This window comes from Rhinolophus ferrumequinum, chromosome 6 (genome assembly GCF_004115265.2).
Source record: "Rhinolophus ferrumequinum isolate MPI-CBG mRhiFer1 chromosome 6, mRhiFer1_v1.p, whole genome shotgun sequence".
Lineage (NCBI taxonomy): Eukaryota > Metazoa > Chordata > Mammalia > Chiroptera > Rhinolophidae > Rhinolophus > Rhinolophus ferrumequinum.
In genome coordinates this window covers 55008343-55014877 of record NC_046289.1, presented here as the reverse complement: position 1 = coordinate 55014877, position 6535 = coordinate 55008343, and the positions used below count along the sequence as shown (strand labels likewise).

The 6535-nt window shown below is 38.2% G+C and overlaps 1 pseudogene; it reads right to left on the bottom strand.

Annotated features, from left to right (window-relative positions):
- Window positions 1-5361: 5361 nt before the first annotated feature.
- Window positions 5362-5813, bottom strand: LOC117023131 (60S ribosomal protein L28-like; annotated as a pseudogene).
- Between the last annotated feature and the right edge of the window lie 722 nt (window positions 5814-6535).

Below are 6535 nucleotides of genomic sequence, written 5' to 3'. Positions count from 1 at the left end.
TAAAATTAACAGCTGTATGCGATGTCAGAGGGCTAGTAGAAAAATAATGAATATAAAACATTATTGAGATATTTCACATTAATTTTTAAGAACTTGTTTTTAGAGCTGTTGTAGGTTTACAACCAAATTGGAAGGGAGGTATGGAGATCTCCCCTACATTTCATGTCCCCACATATGGAGCCTCTCCCACTGTCAACATCACTCACCAGAGTGGAACATTTTCTACCAATGATGAGCCTGCACTGAAACATCATAATCATTCAAAGTCAATAGCTTACCACAGGGTTCACTCTTGGTGTTGTACATTCTATGGACTTGAAAAAATGTGTTATGATAAATATCCATCCTTTTAATATCATACAGAGTATTTTCACTGCCCTAGAAACCCTCCATGCTCTACCTGCTCGTCTCTCCCCCTCCTACTCTGTACCAGCAACCACTGATATTATCAGTTTCTATAGTTTTGCCTTTTCCAGATTGTCATATATTTGAAATCATACTGTATGTAGCCCTTTCAGTTTAATTGTTTTCACTTACTAATATGCATTTAAGTTTACTCCCTCTCTTTTCATGGCTTGATACCTCATTTCTTTTTAGCACTAAATAATATTTCCATTCTCTCTGTTTTAAACAGTAACAGTTTATCCATTCACCTTCTGAAGTTCATCTTGGTTACTTCCAAGTTTTGGCTATGAATGAAGCTACTGTGAACATCCATGTGGAAGTTTTGGGGTGGACATAAGTTTTCATTTCGTTTGGGTAAATACCAAGGAGTGTGATTGTTGGGTCACACTGGTAAGAGTATATTTAGTTTTGTAAGAAACCACTAAACTGTCCTCGAAAGCGGCTGTTCTGTTTTTGCATTCCACTAGCAATAAATGAGAGTTTGTGTTTCTCCATATCCTCATCAGCATTAGGTGTAGTCAGTGTTCTAAATTTTGGCCATTCTAATAGATATGTAGTGGTATCTCATTGTTGTTTTAATTTGCATTTCCTGATGACTTATGATGTGAAACATCTTTTCATATGCTTATTTGCTATATTTTCTTTAGTGAGGTGTCTGTTAAAGTCTTGTCCATTTTTCAATTGAGCTGATTGTTTTCTTATTCTTGAGTTTTAAGTGTTCTTTTATGTTTGGATAACAATCTTTTATCAGATGCATTTTTTTGGAAATATTTTCTCTCAGTCTGTGGTTTGTCTTCACATTCTCTTGACATTGTCTTTCACAGAGCAGACATTTTAAAATTTTGATTTTAGATGTTTCCAATGAAGTCTGTCTTATCAATTATTTCTTTCATGGACTGTAACTTTGGTGTTGTATCTAAAAAGACATCACTCTACTCAAGGTCATCTAGATTTTCACCTATGTTATCTCTTAGGAGTTTTATAGTTCTATATTTTCCATTAAAGTCTATGATCTATTTTGAGTTAATTTTGGTGAACAGTATAAGATCTGTATCTAGATTCATTTTTTTGCATATGGATGTTCAGTTTCTCCAGTGCCATTTGTTGAAGTGCCTATCTTAGTTTCATTTTTCGCTTTTGCTCCTTTTGCAAAGATCCATTGACTATATTTATGAGCATCTATTTCAAGGCTGTCTATTATGTTCCATTGATCTATTTGTCTATTCTTTTGCCAATATGTCACACTATCTTGATTACTATAGTTTTATAGTAAACTTTGAAGTTGGATGTCAGTACTCCAACTTTGTTCTTCTTCAATATTGTGTTGGCTATCTAGGGTCTTTTGCATCGCCATATAAATTCTAGAATCAGTTTGTCAATATCCATAAAATAACTTCAGAGATTTTGATTAGGTTACATTGAACCTATAGATCAGGTTGGGAAGAACTGACATCTTCATTTCAGTTATTATATTCTTCACTTCTGACTGGTCCTGTTTTATGGTTTCTGTGTCCTTTTTTTATGCTTGGTACCTCTCTGTTGAAGTTTGCTAAGTTCCTTGAGCATTCTTATAACCATTGTTTGAACTGTGTATCTGGTAGGTTGCTTGCCTCCATTTCGTTTAGTTCTTTTTCTGGAATTTTATCTTGTTCTTTCATGTGGGATGTATTTCTTTGTTTCCTCACTTTGGCTGCCTCTCTGTTTGTTTCTATGTATTAGGTGGATCTGCTATGTTTCCCAGTCTTGGCCAGGTGGTCTTAAGTAGTAGGTGCCTGGTGGGGCTCAGTGGCTCAGTCTCCCTGGTCAATGCACTGGGTACTCCAGGAGTGTCCTTAGTATAGGTTGTGTGTGCCCTCCTGTTACAGTTTAACTTTGATTGCTATTGGCATGTCAGTGGGTGGCATTGGCCCTCAGGCTGATTGGCTGTGGGATTTGGCCATGTTTACAGTTTATGGGCTGCTGTGCAGGGTGCTTACCCAGCTGAGTGGGATTCACCCCAGTGGGCTTTGTACCTGTTGAGACTGCCCTTTGTGTGTGCTGCTTGAGGGGCTAATTGGGTGGTGCTTTGCTCTGGTCTGGAGCCAACCTCCAAGTATGTTGGTTCTGGGGCCTCTTGTGGGGGGGCCTCTGGTACAGGCCCAGGTCACCCATTGCTTGTGACCATCCAGGGGCTACCTGGTAGGAGCTGCAAAGTGATTCTGGTTGTTCGCTGCTTGTGCTAAAGTTGGAGGCATGTGGGAGAGGCCATGCTTTGAACTGAGTATAGCTGCCACCTGCCGGCTTCCTTAAGGTTCATCCATTGATAAAGCCTCCTGTGGTACTCAAGCTGGGTGAGGCAGGGACTCAGGGAGTCACTAGAGGGGAAGAGTTGTGTTCACAGGTTAATGTAGACTCTGGTTTGGTGCCAGTGCTGAGCCTGGAGCTACTCAGCAAAACTCTCAGAGCACACCCAGGCCAACAGCTGTCCACCTGGGGCCTGTGGGCTCCAATAGTTTTCCAAGAAACAGTGCAATGTGGACGGGGCTGGTTGCTTGAGAAAATGCCTCTGGCATTTTGGGACTTGCATGGGGTGGGGTCCCAGTGAGTCAGCAGAATGGAGCAGCAGAGCTCATCAAGCCAACCAGATTCAGGTTTGGCCGTAAGCGTAGGGGGCGGGCTCAACACAGGAAAGATGGCTCCCACCTGCCGGCTTCTTGGGAGAAAGTCTCCACCTAGAGAAAATGGTGAGGGTCCTCCAGTCCTCCTCTCAAAGCCACACACTTCAGTCTGTTCACGTATGTCTCTGATGCCCTGGAAATCACCATCCCTCCACTGGAGCCCAGGGTGAGTACCTGGGAGTGAGAGAGTTTGTGCGCGCTGTTTAAGAGGACTTCTGGGTTTCCCACAGCCTTCTGTCCCTGCCAGATGGTCAGAATCCCCACTGCTTTTTATAGCCAGATGTTATGGGGTCTCCTCTAGTTTAGTTGTAATTTTAAAGTGTTCATGGAAGGAAGCACACAGTGTTTCCCTACTCCACCATCTTGGATCTCCAGCAGCTCTGTCCTCTGTTGATTTTTGATGCCTTTTCTAACAAATAGCAAATTTTCATATAGAACATATAGATATGGCTCTATTTCTGAGCTCTCCATTCTTTTAAGACATTTTTTTGTCTTCTTACAGCAATACTATTATAATACTAATATTGTGAAGTTGCTCTAATATCTGCTACTGTGATGTTTCACCTCTTCCTCTACTTTTTAAAATTTTTTTTAGTTATTTGTGGATCTTTATTTTGCTATAAAAATTATAGATACCTTTTTAAAATTTCTATACTTCCCCCAATATCCTTTTGGAATATTTATTAGGGTCACATTAAATTTGTACATGAATCTAGATACCATTGATACTTTTATAAATGTGAAATTATCTCATCCATTAATATGGTTTATGTCTCCTTTTATTCAGATTTTCTTTCATCAGAAAGGTTTGTGCATTCTTGGTTAGGTTAATTCCTAGGTTAATTACTGTAATGGTTACTTTGGTATCTTGTTTTCTTTTGCATTTTCTGATTACTTATTGTGGATGTAGAGGAAGTTTTTGATTTTTATATATTCATCTTGTATCAGCAACCTGGATGAATTTTCTGATTGGCTCTAATAGTTGATTCTCTTAGGTTTTCTATGTAAATAATTATATCATCAGCAAAAGAAAATTTTGTGTATTTACTTTCAAGTTTTGCATCATTTCTTTCTTTCTCTTGTTATTGAATTGGCCAGAACCAGTACTTGGCTTAACTGTAACTGTAATAGCAGACATTGTTGTGATTTTTCTCTTCAATGTAGTAAATTGATAGACATTTGATATTGAACTCAAAAGGAATAAATTATATTTTAATGATGATATGTTACAAATAATACACTGTTGGTTTTAGTTAATTAATGTTTTATTTAGGACTTGTATAAGTGAAATTGGTCTATAATTTTTCCCTTTTTCACAGCTCTTTTGGTTATAGTGTGAAGGCATAATGCATAAAATGAATTAGAGAACTTTCTTTTTTCTATTTTTTTGGAAAAACTTGTGTAAGATAAAGATTATTTGCTTTATTGCAACACACTTGTCAAGTCATTGCTCAGATCATTTTTATAGAGGAGAGATGGTGGTAGAGGGAAGGTTCTGATAGCTGTTTCCTGGGTTCTTTATTGGCAATTCCATGTGTTTTATGTCTTCCTGTATTAACGTTGATGATTTATAATTCTATAGAAATTTATTCATTCCATCTAGGTTATCAAATTTTTTTAGCATGCTTTTGCTAATAACATTCTTCTGTGTCCTTTTTAATTTCTGAATTTTGTTTATTTGTTCTCTCTCTATATATATTTTAGATCAATCTTGCCAGCAGCTTGTCCATCTTATTAGTCTTTTCAATGAACCATTTTTTGGGATTTGCTAATGACTTTTACTGTTTTGTTGTTTTTGTTCCCTTTTCCCCACTAATTTTAGCCTTATTTTTACTATTCTCATTTTTCTTGCCCCCCCCCCCCGAGTTTATTCTGTTGCTGCTTTTTCTAGATTTTTAAGTAAAATGGTTTTCATTTATTTTATTCCTCTTAGCTTTCTATGTAAATATAATTAAGTCTCTAAATCCTCCTCATAGTATTGCTTTAACTGTAAGAATACATTTTGGCATTTAATGCTATTATGCACTTCATAATTTCCATGGTCATTTACTCTTGATTATATGGATTATTTAACAATATATATTTAGATTTATAGATATAAAAAATTTTAAGGTATAATTTTGTTGTGCTTTTATTTTATTGTATTGTAGAAAAAACCACATTGTATATGATGACCATCTTCAGAATTTATTGAAGTTTTCTTTGTGATGTGACTTACCACATGATCAATTTTTGTATATGCTTTTTTGTTTGTTTGTTTGTTTTTGTTTTTTTGTTTTGGAGAAAGTCAGCTGACACTTTATGCTTTATTGCTTTGGGTGGGGAGGTGCTCAGGAGCTCTTGGTGGGGTGAGGTGCTCAGGAGCTCTGGGTGGGGTCAGTATCATGGGCTTCTGGCTGTGCAGGATGGCGCGGGCTCTGTGATTGGGGCCATGAGCAGGCCCGGGTGGTACTTGTTCTTTTGGATCATGTGCTGGATGCTGCTGAGGGGGGCCTGGGTGTTCTTGTTGATGTTGGTCCACATGTAGGAGGTGGCTGGCTTTCGCTGGCCAGATCTCTGCTTCATGAGACCACCGCGCCTTTGCCATAGGCTGCTGGCTCCATTCACCATCTTGCGGTGCATCAGTCCTTTGTAATGGAAGGTGTTGTGGGACTTCAGATTATTGGCCTCGGTGCTGTACGTCTGCTTGTTCCGTTTGATCAGAAAGCTGGAACAGTTGCTTCTGAGCATCCATTGCAGATTAGCTGACATGGCAACAGCTCCTCTTGTTGGGGAAGCCAGGGAGGGAAAGAGCGTGTATACAGATAGAGGCATCGTGATTTTTCTCAAAGTCACAAAAGATAGGAAAAATATAAGCACTAATAATTGTGAGATTTGGGATTAAAATTATTTTCCTGCTTACAAGTATATACATCTAAAAGTAATATTTAACAACATTTATTACACATCTGTTGTAATTAGACAGTGCTCTATGTGCTTTGAATAGGGTTTATTTAATCCTTGTAACAATGCTATGATATACAGATTATATTGTCTGTATTACACACATGAGAAAGCTGAGGCATAGAGAGGTTAAGTACCTCATTTAACATTACACAGACAGTGAGAGTAGAATCAGGTTTTGACTCCAGTACCCACACTCCTAACCGTGCTTCTACAGTAACACACAGTTTGGTTTCCCTATTTCTACATTTCTAACAGAACTTCAGCTGTGTTCAATCAGGTAACCACCCTACTTTAGCTCCATGAATGGATCCTAATTATTCTAGTTCAAGCATGGTGCTCTGATTCTCCTTCCTAGAGTGATTGGTTTAGAACCCAAGATTAATTCAATTGATACATGGTATTCCCATGGTAACTCTTATTGGCCTGCAGGTGGGCATATGATCTAGGGTAGCCCAATGAAAGTAATGGAAAACACTTATATTCCAGGGGTGGGGGAGAAGTCTTTCTCTCTACTTTGGATAGACACA